The following is an 11,992-nucleotide window of genomic DNA, read 5'->3' on the forward strand; positions in this document are numbered from 1 at the left end:
TGGGGATGAAGGGGAGGGGAAGGGATGAGACAATACAAATTGGTAATTGTAATATGGCCTCAGGGATAGAAAAAGATAGTCCAAGGAATACAATCCCATTTACTTTTACAGATTCATTAATTAACACTTAACTACCAGCCTTCTACTTCTATTATCCATTTTAATAATTGGTTCCACAGTTGCCAGCATTCCTTGGTTTTACCTTGTAATTCTTATCTATGCACCTTTGCTTGTGTTCTCTCCTCCCTGAAAAACTCCCTTCATTAAATATTCACAAGTTGAAAATATTATTTTTCCATTGAGTTTCTACCTTTTAGTGATAATTAAATAATCCATGATTATATGGAAATAAATAAAATCAGGTGTCATTTCCATTTTTGAGATTGGTGGTTAGTGGGATGACCACAAGAACATATAAGCAAAATAATATGTTTCTCTTTTTCAAAAGATAATTACTATGAAAGGAATATGTTCAACAAAATCAATCACCTATGATCCATTAAAATTGAATTCACTTAGCATTTTGATAACATATGGTGACCTTTTCCTTGATACGCATTATAATTATCAAGTTTCAGTCCCTTCAACATTTCACATTCTTAAAAAAAAACAAAAAAAAATTAAAGATCTACTAGGAAGCTTTAAATTATTAAAGGGCTGAATTTTTTTATTCTGAATTAACTACTACATGAGACATAATTAGGAGCTGGGATGCCAATTCCAAATCTTAAAAAGAAGCCATGCTCTGTGAAAAGATACTTTGGTATTTTCTAATTTATAAGTGTTAGGGTTGATCTCCAGTATCATTTGTACTCATGAACAGGGTATTCTTTGGGTTCTATCCAAACCCTACAGCAGAATATGAAGGAAATGATACCATGGAGAAACTAAATTCACTGACAATCCATGAAGACTATCAAGAACTCTGAAACAGGGCTGGCCGAGTGGCGCGTTGGTTAAGAACTGGCTTGGAACACCAGAGGGCCCTGGTTCAGATCCCACATATGAGGGCCAGTGACACTGCCCTCCACAGCTAAGATGCTGAACAACAGCTCAACCTGGAGCTGGGCTGCTGTGAGTCGCCGGCGACGGCGTAGGCTGCAGCCCCTGTGGCAGTGGGTTGCCATGGGCTACCGTGTGTAGCCAGCAGCCAGCGTGAGCGGCCAGCAGCCAGCGTGAGCGGCCAGCAGCCGCCGTGAGTGGCCATCCAGAAGCCGGCGACTGATCTGCCTCACCCGGGAAGAGCGCAATGATGGTGCCAGCTTGGGCCAGTGAAGCAACGTCCTCCACAACTGGACTGAAGAACAAAAGGACAGCAACTTGTCTGTTCCCATCCCCCCAATTTCCCAATAAAAAGTCTTAAAAAAAAAAGAACTCTGAAACAACTACTGTAGTCCCCCCTTATCCACAAGGGTATGTTCCAAGACCCCCGGTGGATGCCTGAAACCACGGATAGTACCAAACCCTCTATATATTATGTTATTTCCTATATATAGATATCTTTTCACTTAAAGGAAGCACTTTATGTCTTCTCTTTGGCACATTCAAATTGCAAGCATCACTACTCTTGTGCTTTGGAGCCATTATTAAGTAAAATAGGGATTACCTGAACACAAACACTGCCACACTGGGACAGTAGATCTGATAACCGAAAGGGCTACTAAGTGAATAGTGGGTGGGGAGCTTCTACAATGTGGTAAATTGAACAAATGGATGATTCACCTCCTGGGCAGGACAGAGCAGAATGGCACAAGATTTCATCACACTACTCAGAATGGTGAGCAATTTAAAATTTATGAATTATTTATTTCTGGAATTTTTGATTTAATATTTTCTGACTGGTTGACCACAGGTAACTGAAACCATGGAAAGTGAAAATGTGGCAAAGGGGGGAATACGGTACTTCATTTTATTTCTTAACTTCTTAGACTGTGGGGATTGGTCTAGTCTAGTTACACTAAACATACAGCATGCAACTCAGTGTAGATTCACTAAGTGTAGGTTTATTGCTGACTTGGCATATTTTGTTTATTGAAGAACTTCCTAAAATAATTCTGTTAAACTCCAAAGCATACTAAAATGAAATATAAAAATATTGAAATAGTATTCTTCACCTATATGTAATCAGGCACTGAACCATCCACCATACTGCCCTTTACAAAATTGACTTTTAGTGTTCTCTTCTTTATGTGCTCCTGACTTTCTAAGTGGTGCTTTCCCAAATAAATGATTTCACTGAAGGAGTGAAGGAAATACTTATAATTGGTGGAATTTTCCTAGTAGTACTCAAATCAGACCACTGCAGACAGCTGGCCTCGATACCAAGATACCAAACACATCGAATCATTTTGGAAATCAAATTGAATGCTCTTTAGCTGATGAAAAAATAATGACTTTGTTTCCTGGCTTCCTTTTCTTCTTATATTTTTCTCCCCCTCTACCTTGTCCTCAAGGATGCACAACACAAACTGCATTTTCATAGCCAAGTTGGAATATACATCTGCTCAGAAGCAAAACATAATTTTTCTCCCTTTGGTAAAAAAGTTCATACATCATCAAAAACATTTTGCAGAGATAATTAATGTGGAAAATTATAGGAAAAGTCAAAACTATAAGTAGCTTTATCAGATTATCTTTCTTGCTGCCTTCAACCATAGCGCTTCATAAGGATAACTGTCATTCTCTCTCTCTCTCTCTCTCTCTCTCTCTATCTCTACCTTTATCTCTATCTCTGTCTCTGTCTTCTCTCCCCTCTTTTCCCCCCCTCACTCCTTCCCTTCCTCCTTTCCTTTCCTTTCTTTTCCTTTCCTTTCCTTTCCTTTCCTTTTAACTATAGCCCGTGTTCTCACTACTACTGTAAACTTTTATCTGGTCTCACTACTTCAACTCTTACATTTCCCATTTTCCACAAAGCAATGATCCTTTCATAGTGTAAATCACATCTTGTCATACTTCTGCTCTACACCATCCAATGACTTCTTATGTCAGAGTCTACTCCTTTTTCACCAATACTATTTACCATTCTTCTTTGAGAATATAACCCCTGATATCTTCACAAATGCCTAGAATGAAAAGTACATTTTCTACTTTGTCTCAAAGTTAAGTGTGGCCATGAGACTAAGTTCTATTCAATGGAATGTAAATATAAATGTCTTGAATACTTTCTTGGCTATAACTTTACAAATAGAAGCATTTTCTTTGAGCCTTTGTACTTCCTGATGATTGAAATGCAGAGTTGATGGCTGGAGCTCATCCAGTCATTTCAGTTGCTGAGGCTAAAGCCATATGGTGAGGATGACTGAACAGCAAGATAGAAGGAGCTATGTTCCTGACAATTTTTTGAAGTTGAGCAAGATACCTGTATCTTGATGTCTTTATAGGAAAGAGAATTAATCTTCTGTCTTTCTTAAACTATTCTAAATACAAATGTTTCGTCACTTGAAGCTGTACCTAATTCTAACTTTTCACACGAATGAGAATAAAATTAAAATCCTTTTCATGGCCTACATGATCCTTGGCTAATTTTATCTCTTATTTCCTACCCTTCATCTTCATTCAGCTGCTCCTTGGACACATCAAGCACATTATTATAATATCTATGATCTGTGCTCTTTCTGTTAGCCTGCTGTGCTCTTCCCCCAGATATGTACATAACTTCAGCCTGGTCTCCACTTGAACCCCCTCCACAAAAGCCTTCTAACCACTATATCCTAAAACAAGTTAGTCTTTGTATGCTTTCTTTTTCTTTATAGCATTTATTGATCCCAGTTAAGATATTATATACTTTATTTGGTTTTTTTGTATATGTGTCTTCTCCACTAGAAGATAAGTTGAAATAGGCACTTCATTTTGTTTGCCACTATGTCTCCCAGACCAACAACTATTCCAGGCACAATTGAACAATGTGTATGTGTGAATGGATGAATAATAGATTATACATGTACTTATTCAGCTCTTGTTCTTATGCAATCATGAAGTATATATCTTATCTATTATTCTATTATACCCAATATAATTAGGATGGTAAACTGGTATGACTCTTGTCATTTAGTTTTTTAGATAGTAAGTTTAAAGGAATCCTCAAGAAGCTTCTAAGTGCAACTTGGTGAATTATTATGTTGTTGGTTTAATTTTTACACACAGCAAGAATCTTAGAGTATAACCTAAATTTAGATTTGTTTTTTAATTTGTTGGGAAGAGACCAAAAAGGAAATGCAATGAATTTGATGTATCCCATCCTGAGCTGCACTGTTTGGTACAATGAAGTATTATTTAACATTATACAATTCAAAATTAGGGAAATACACTAGATCTCCCCCTACTGTGGAACTGTTTGGCCACGATCGTTTTATGGACAGGAGTAGAATTTTACATCACTGAGTATTCCCACAGTCAGTCACACTGGAAAAATGTCAATCCTGGGGAAGAAAACGAGCCTCCAAAGGGATACCTCAGGGAAAGAGGCGTGAAAAGCTTCTGTTTTCTCTAAGTGTTTCAGACATGTGGCCGGAACTCTGAGAGAGTCAGACATTGGGAGTTCCCCTTGGTGGAACAGCCTGGATTTAACCGAAGGGAGCCTGGTAACAACTCTATAGTTCAGGGCTGCAACTGTGTAATAATTGTAAGCTATTTCCTATGCTGTATTTCCTTCCTATGTGGTCAACCCTTCAGTAATATCTTGATAAATATTCTGTGTCATGAGAAATTAAAAGAAAGGAACTATTCCACATCTTAGGATGAAGTAGTCAAAGAGAAAGTGAGAGGATTCTTCCATAATTTGGGGTGCCGGTCTCATCCTGGGTAGGGCTGTGCCCAAAATTTATTTTGTCATAATGGCAAGTTGCATAATGGCAATTAACCCAGGCAGTGCAGCTGAGGCAGAAGCATCATAGCATCAGAGGAGGTTTGAGGGACAAACCAGAGGACATGACACATAAGAGCCAGGACTTGGAAAAACTGCCAGGAATTGGTAAAATAGAGAACTTGAGAAGGTATTCATTTCTGCATGAAAGCCAATGCAGAGGTCATCCCATTTTCACGAGAAAGACCTACGTAAGATCTCTTTTATATGCTCTTTTCTATTTATAGTCCAGAAATTATTCACCAAGGAAGAAAGCATTTTTCACATTGTAGTGAATTTGTTTTTGTTGTTGCCCAGCACAGCCTGTAAATTCTTCAGAACTGCTTCTGTCAGTCATGTATTCCCAGGGGCTATCAAGCCACAGAGCAAAGTTAGCCCCCGATCATTGCTTGTGGAAGGCATAAGCAAGTCTAACAGCATTTACAGCCATACCCATGATTTGGATGAAATAACATGTGTAACGTATCTGTCATAACAATGTTAATCGAATCTTAAGTGGCACTAAGGGCCTTCACAAACAAATACTAGAAAACGAACAAGGAAAGTTTCAGTATACCTTATTGCAAAAATGTTCGGGTATTGTCCTAGATGAGATGAAATAAAGTGAAAAGACTGCCCTGCACCATTTACGTTTAAGAAGTTCATTTCCTCATTTTTCCAATTCCTATTCTGTCTTTCAAAACATACAAAACTAGGATTTGGGGTGGAGAAGAGTGAAACAGAATAAAAGGACCCTTTCCTGTCGACCCAGCTGTGACCAAAGTCCAAGAAAACAAGCTTGTTTCAAATTAGAATCTCTATAAATACCTTAACTTCCCTAGCCAAATGTAAGTTCTTGGGATTTCTGAGGCTAAAACAAAGGAAGGTCCTGCCTTCTATTATATGTGGTGTAAAAGGAAAATGGGTGGAAAATGGATGTGTAAGTTCTTATTTATGATCTCAGCAGTTCAAAGCTTAAGGCTAAAACATTTTGCCACAGCCCAGGATTTTGTAAAAATTCAACTGTGTCATAGTTCATTCTTTCTTAAGTTAGACCTTTCAGCTTCTGTCTTTTAATAACTCTGATTTGGGCTGAGAAGCTTCCAGCCTAAACTCAATCCTATGGATACTGAGTGCTTTTCTGAAACATATTATTACAGTAATTGGCACTCAGTTTGTATGCACAATGGTAGGGACACAGATACAAAGGAATTAGTACCCTGGCAAATTCCTATGATCAAAACAGAAAAGTAAGAATGACAGATTTCACATGGTTTAAAGTTAGATTAAGAGCCCAAAATGAGATGTCTAGTTCCATTTCACAAAGGAACATCATCATTTCTTTCTGCAGTTGGCTATAATAGACAAGTTTTTGGATCGTGAACTCAAGCTGTACTTTGAGTTAATTGTGAAGCTCAAAATAATATCATAGAAAATAGTAAGGCACTACTTAATAGGTGTGAGAACAGAAATCTAATTTTCATGGCTGAGGATTCATTTTCTTGTGATTTCCCTCATATAAAAAGGCTTGTATTGTTTCTGTCTTCTCTTCTTGTACTTTTATAACTTGAAAAAAACTTTGGTTTCTCTTTTGAGAAAATATACTTATTTTTATACTGCTTTAAACTGTCTTATTTTGTATTTAATTAAAGGTTTTACTTGCCTCAACTCAAGAACCTTCAGGGGCATCACTAAGAAGAGAAATAGAGTATAATTTGATCATCATTTTCTGAATTTCAGGAAAAATTTTAAATGCATAGAATGTTTCTTTTTTTTTAAGTTGCAGAAAAGGAGTTTATTAGGAGAAAAGAATACATTCAAAGAAGCAGAAGTGGGAAGAAAAGTAGAAAATGGCTCAAGGGCCATTATTAGAAAAGAATGTACACTCCTAAGAGTTTGGAGTGGGCCCCAAGCAGAGGCAAGGCTCAACATGCTCAAAAGGCCAGAATATTTCTTAAAGGATAGACTTGTCATGCTTTCTGAGCTACCTGGCCTAGAAGAGCGAAGAGGTTGGCTCATGGTGTCATCAGGGGCAGATATCTGTCTCACTTGAAAACATGTGCTGCTAAATGCTATCTCTAGCAACAAAAATGTCACTCACCTACCACTGCAAATCACTATGAACCCCACTGATCACCCTTATCTCCTGTTCCACTTGGTAGTGATTATAATGACTCCAGAATCCCTACTCAAAGAATCAAATATGTGAGTAAATATAATTATGATAAAGTGATGTGAATGTGAACATTTCCTCTGGTATTTTGTGTGAGCAGATATATTTTTATAAATGTACAAGGTTTTGATGCAGCCTTGATTACAGATTTATTTCCAATATAAAATATACTTCTTTGTCAGTATAAGTATCCCTTGCAGCTATGGTCAGGTACAATGAAAGATTTAATATAAATAATTTCCACCTCTTATATAACTGCAAAGCACAAAATAAAGATCCTTATGCTTAACTAATTAAATTTGTACATAAATATTGTCAATTATTCAATGATGGGGAGAAACTTACAAACATGTGTTGTCATTTAATTAAGAATAAGAAAAAAAATATATATATGGTGTAATCAAAACATACAGTGAATGTCTAAATTAAAAAAATTATTATAATAAAAGACACATTGCCATTAATCCCCCTCAGAATACTCCCCTTCACTTCAAACACACGTATCCCAACATTCTTGCCACTTTCTGAAGCAGTTCCGAAAGTCCTTTTTCATGAGTGCCTTTAGTTGTGCTGTCGTGGCTTTCACTGCATTTGCTTTCAAGATTCATTATATAGCTACCTAATCCACACTGTGTGGTACTGGCGAACAGATAAATACATAGAACAATGGAACAGTAAAGAACTCAGAAATAACCCCACACAAGTGCTGCCAATGAATCTTTTCAACAAATGTTGCTGGAGGAATTGGATATCCAAAAAGATGAAGTTCATCTAAAACATTTCTATTTCTAAAATACATTTTAACATGGTAAATGAGCAATGTCTTGTTTACAAGTAGTTTGTTTCCGGAACGAATTATGCTCACAAACCGAGGTATTATTGTATTTGACTATTTTACATAACTCACGGAAGTAGAATCATTACAGTGTTCGTCTTTTTGTGACTGGCTTTTTTCACTTAGCGTAATGTCCTCAAAGTTCATCCATGCTGTAGCATGTGACAGGATTTCCTTCTTTTTTTAAAAGCTGAATAATATTCCATTGTATGAGTATATGACATTTTGTTTATCCATTCATCTGCTAATGGACATTTGGGTTGCTTCTACCTCTCGGCTATTGTAAATAGTGCTGCTATGAACATAGGTGTGAAAGATTTATAGTTTGAAGCTTTATAATTAAATGATTTATTTTGAGATAATTTTTATAAAATATGTAAGGTTTTAGATGAGGTTTATCTTTTTGGATATCCAATTCCTCCAGCAACATTTGTTGAAAAGATTCATTGGCAGCACTTGTGTGGGGCTATTTCTGAGTTCTTTACTGTTCCATTGTTCTGTTGGGTTGTTGGAAAAGTCATGACTTATTTTTTCTGTTTTTTGTTGCAAAAATGCGTCATGACTTTTCTGACAACCCAACATATGTCTATCCTTTTGTCTGGATTAGGTAGCTATATAATGAATCTTGAAAGCAAATGCAGTGATTTCTACTTTATTTTGATTTTTAAAAATTGTTCGTTGTATTTCTTTTTCTTTCCAAATAAGTTTTAGAGTAATCCTTTATCTTTAGAAAAATTCTTGATGGGATTTTTATAATAATTGCATTAAATCTGTGTATTACTTTGGTGAGAATTGCCATCTCTACTTTGTTGATTCTTCCAATCCATGCACACGGGCTATCTATTCTGGTTTTGTTTTTTTTTAACTGATCTTTGATTTCGTTCATCAGTGTTTTGTAGTTTTCAGCATGGGAGTCTTGTGCCTGTGTTGTTAGATTTATACCTAAGTGTTTAATTTTTTGTTTTGAGAAATTATAAATGGTATCATATTCTTAATTTGAGTTTCCATATGGTCATTGCTTTACATAAAAATGCAATTAATTTTTGTATGTCTTACTTGGATCTGAAGACATTACTGAACTCATGTATCAGTTCTATTCCTTAGGATTTGGGTATATTCCGCTGGATTTTTTGTGTAGACCATCATGTCATCTGCAACAAGGTGCAGATTTATATCTTCCTTTCCAATCTGTAAGTCTTTTCTTTTTCTTACCTTATTGGGCTTCCTAGAATTTCCTGTAATATGTTGGATAAGGACACATTTACATTGTTCACAATTACTTAAGAAGAAAGCCTTTGACTTTCACCATTAAACATGATATTAGTTACAGGATTTTTGTAAAAGTTCATCAAGTTGAGTATGTTCTCCCATGTTCCTAGTTTTCTGAGTTTTTGTCATGATTGGGTATTGAATTTTGTCAAAATTCAGGGAATGAATTCATAATTTATGGTGAGATTTTACTGCAACCTAGATATTTTAGGTATTATGAAACACTTTGGTAGGAAAAGAGGTACTTTTCACCTTGTTACTGTCAAATACAGGTGGACATACAGGTTCTTTATTTTGCTTCCATTGACACTCCAGAGGGGTACCTTGCTCCTCCAGGGCAGGAGTGGGAGCTCAGGCTCCACTAGGAGTGGGAGGGGGTGCCTTACTACCACCAGGTGGGTTGAAAGTTTCAGCTCCCCACTCAGCCTTCATTGCTGATTGTCAGGGTGGGGCCGCAATGATGCTGTTTGGCTGAAGTACAGTAGTTACTGTCTAAATGTTTTTCTGTCTTGCTAGATTTCTCCTGTCTTGGTTCTTTGGATAAAGACAGCAGGCTTTGGTGGAGCTTTCTGTATCTGTACTTTTTTTGGTATTTCCAGGTTGTTGGCTTCTCGAGCATCTAGCATGTGAGGCAAAAAGAAAAATCAGGAGTCTTACTGGTGTTTACTTCATGTCCCAAAATCCCTAGTTGGTCTGCATGCTTCTCTTCACCTTTTAGTATGTTTTTACTGTTTGCTTAATAAGGCCCAAGGTTGTTAGTTGTACCAAGCAGGAGTACTAGGGGAAAATATGTCTACTCCATCTTTTCCCTAACCTTTGTTTTTTAATCTCATCACTGCCCAAATACAATTACTCCTTTTATATTGGCTTCACATGCTTTACAACACAAACACTTCTTTATTAACTATTAATCACTGCAACATATATATTTAATTATTTCAATTAAGGTAACAATCAAGTATAATGCATAGTAAAATCTGCTATTATCCTCCCAAATACTTTTTATTTTTTTCTTGACTGTTGGCATCATTAAAATGCCATATTTGGAATATTGATTCCCTTTTTTAGCAGTAGACATTGTCATAGAATACAAATTTTGAAACCATTTTTGCTGAAACAACTTAAAATGACACTGTAATTTAAAAAAAAAATTTACCCAGAACAACAAGCAAATATGTTTTATACATTAACTTTATTTTAAATGTACATTTATATCAAAATAAATGTACATTTATATCAATTGATAAAAGACAAGCTATAGTTGTCCTTTAAATTTTCCAAATATATTTGGTATGTTTTGAAAATTCCTTTCTAACTTCCTCTGTGATGTGTCAAAATACATAGTCCCAGTTCTAGACATACATTTTTGTTGGATTTGAGAAGGATGAATTGACAAAACTTGTGAGTATAATCGAAGAAAAAAAATCCGTATTTTCTATTATCTAGTCCTTTAAATTCACTTTTAAACCATTATTACAACTTTTAAATTGAAAATATATTTTCTAATACTCACTTAAATTTTTAATTGAGTAAATTTATTGGATTTAATTGCATATTAGATATAGCCTTTGAGTTATATGCAACAAAAAAGTTTTTTTAAAAACATTCCCATACAGACATTTTCTGTGCTATTTACATAATACAGAAAGCCATTAATGAGAATTTAGATACATATGCTAAAAAAGAAAATATTATAATTAGGAAACATGCCATAATAGATCCATGATTTTTTATTTTAAAAAATAGTAGAGTTCATAATCATATTTCTATCTTAAGAGATAAACAATTAATATAAACATATTTTATATTTTATAGCACTAAATAGCATTATAGTTAATTACATGTATAAAAAGTCTCATATTCTTATTTGCTTATCAAATAAGCTTTAGAAAAATAAGAATTTGCCCTAAATTATTTTCTGAAGTAAATTACAAATTAAATAGCAAAACCACTTTTTATGAACAAAAGTTCTTAAAGATAATAGATAACACACCAAAATAATATATTGATTTTAACCAATACACTAAACAAGTTTCCTTAGCACTTTCCCATGTGGGAAATGAGAGAGTAAGAAATATAGATGTCACAGGTTAATCGTGATTAAAAGTAATTTTGGCAACGTTATTCATGAGGAATCACTGATTTCATAAGCAAAATTGATTGTAAAGGCATAATCAGGCATTCCTGATTCATTGAGAATCACACAGATGTTATTAAGACCCACTCATTATGAAAATAAACAAGTCCAAAGAATTGTCCATTTCATTTCATAGGCCATCAAAAGTATGACTTTCTTTCCCAGCTTCTCTTACAACTTGTGAATCATACTTTTGAATGCTAATAAAGTTTAAATTATTTTTGGAAAGTAATACATTTTTAAACTTACGAAATTATCTCATCATAGGCACTTCTCTATAATGACACTGACCTGGCATTTGCTAAAGATAGTTCTCTCCCTGGAAGAGAATTTATGTTTATCATTCAAACTTGCTGCTGTTACTGCTTTGCCTAGGCTAGAACATCCATAAAATACTTAGCTCTTTCCTACAGGCTAAAAATGTGACCATACAGTCCGTTTCCTGTCTGTTGCCCTGGTAAAATTATAAATAGCACCTTCTTTTATTGTCAGCATTTGGGTGATAAATTTTATGGTAACATCAGCTATTGAGAAGTCAAATTGGAGGGTGAAAAAAGACTCGCAAAGCACACAAAAGTGTATTGATTCCCAGCACCACTGCAGGGACACAAGTAAACACAAGTCCTATGAGCTTTAAGATTAAGATTATGGAAACTGTTATATAACTGACCATTTAAATGAATGACATTAAAAAAAAAGATAGTTGATAGACAATAGCCTCATTTTCTAAGAAGCACA

Source organism: Hipposideros armiger, unplaced genomic scaffold (assembly GCF_001890085.2).
Source record: "Hipposideros armiger isolate ML-2016 unplaced genomic scaffold, ASM189008v1 scaffold_60, whole genome shotgun sequence".
Taxonomy (NCBI): domain Eukaryota; kingdom Metazoa; phylum Chordata; class Mammalia; order Chiroptera; family Hipposideridae; genus Hipposideros; species Hipposideros armiger.